Raw genomic sequence first — 1702 nt, 5'->3', positions numbered from 1 at the left:
AGCAGACATCCATGAGAGAGGCAGCCACATAGCTCTCCCGGACTGGCCCCACAGCCTTTCTGGAACCTGGATTTCTACGTTTCAGAAATGCACACAGGGCCCCCATGGAGTCATGGTGGTGTAGTGAGTTGCACATTGGCTTCCAACCGCAAAGTCAGCAGTTTGAAACCGGCCACTCCTGAAAGACCAGGTTTTCTACTCCCCCCAAAAGAGTTCATTTTGGAAACCCACAGGCCAGTTCTGCCCTGTCCTGTAGGGTCTCTGGAGATAGAATAGACTGGGTGGCAGGGAGTTTGGAAGGAGTTTCGGTATCCAGGATCACCATTGGTAAATGCCCCACTGGGTAACTCTGCTGCACAAGACCTCCTTAGAGCATTGAAGAACAAGGATGCTACTTTGAGGACAAAGGTGTGCCTGAGCCCAAGCCAGGGTATTCTCCACAGCCCATTTGCATGTGAAAGTCGGACATTGAATAAGGAAGCCTGTTAGAAGAATGGATGCATTTCAATGGGGGGCTGGAGAGGAACACTGAACTTAGCATGGACCGCTGAAAGGACAAACCAAGCTGTTTTGGAAGAGGTAAGGCCAGAGCACTTTTTAGAGGCAAGGATGGCAAGACTTTGTCTCACATGCTTTGGACCTGTTGTTAGGACGGACCAGTCTCTGGAGAAGGACATCGTGCTGATTAAAGCTGAGAGGCAGTGAAAAAGGGGAAGGCCCTCAGTGAGGTAATTGGCCCAGTGGTTACAGCAGTGGGCTCCACAGACGAACCATTGTGAAGACAGTAAGCACTGGGCAGTGGTCTACTGTCCATAGGGTCTATATGAGTCAGAACTGACTGGACAGCACCTAAAACAACAGCAGCATCCAGGCACCCCATGGGGCCCTGCCAGCACAGTGGGAAACTCATTGGACTGCTAACTTTGAGGTCAGCAGTTTGAAACCACTAGCTGCTCCATGGGAGAAAGACAAGGCTTACTACTCAAGTAAGGAGTGATTGTGGTAGTTACATAATCTGTTGTCAATTTGAGACTTGTGAAGGGGTAGAGTTTAGCTTGTCAATCAGGTTGCAGCTTGATGGCCTAATTTGGAGCTTCTAAGGAGGTAAATAGCTCACTGTAGGCGGGACACACACCTATACTCCCTGTGAGACATTCTTGTTGACGTGCCACCTGGAGCTACACTAGAGCCCTGGTGAGCTGAAGGAGCCACGTGGAAACCCACACCAGTGCTGAGATGTTTCCACCACCACTAGAACCACAAGACTTTCCACCCACTGGCCTGTGATCTTCCTGCATTCGGCGTCATTGCATGTGTTGCGTGAGTCTGAAGAGCAATTTATAGATTAGTATCAGACATATGGGGTAATATCGGACTTACAGGGGATGTTTTCTCAATATTCAATTGCTCTTGTATATAAAGCTCTTTCTTATACACATATGAGTATTTATGAATTTGTTTCTCTAGTCAACTCAGACTCACACATCATGGTACTTGGGAGTGCACTAGAGACACAGATCATGGAGATGGAGAGTGGACGCTTGTTCGACCTCTGCCTCATGGAGTTTTCCTTCTTTGGTAGCCACAGGTCAGATGTGCCCGTGCGGTTTACTGGGTTGTTTTCTGGAAAGAACATGGGAAGTTTTGGTTATTTTGTTTTGGTTTTAGTCTTTTTCCTGTTTGAAATGGCACAAATGAATGT

General features: G+C 47.9%; 1 protein-coding gene across 1 annotated transcript in view; it reads right to left on the bottom strand.

Annotated features, from left to right (window-relative positions):
* The window catches only part of CYTL1 (cytokine like 1), a 76340-nt gene that overhangs the window by 59787 nt on the left and 14851 nt on the right, over nucleotides 1-1702 (bottom strand). The window lies entirely within an intron of this gene.

The sequence above is a fragment of the Echinops telfairi genome, unplaced genomic scaffold, assembly GCF_000313985.2.
Source record: "Echinops telfairi isolate 266 unplaced genomic scaffold, ASM31398v2 ScPeMD7_28;HRSCAF=97, whole genome shotgun sequence".
NCBI classification, from domain to species: Eukaryota; Metazoa; Chordata; class Mammalia; order Afrosoricida; family Tenrecidae; genus Echinops; species Echinops telfairi.
The sequence above is the reverse complement of the archived record's forward strand: the minus strand, read 5'-3'. Positions and strand labels throughout refer to the sequence as shown.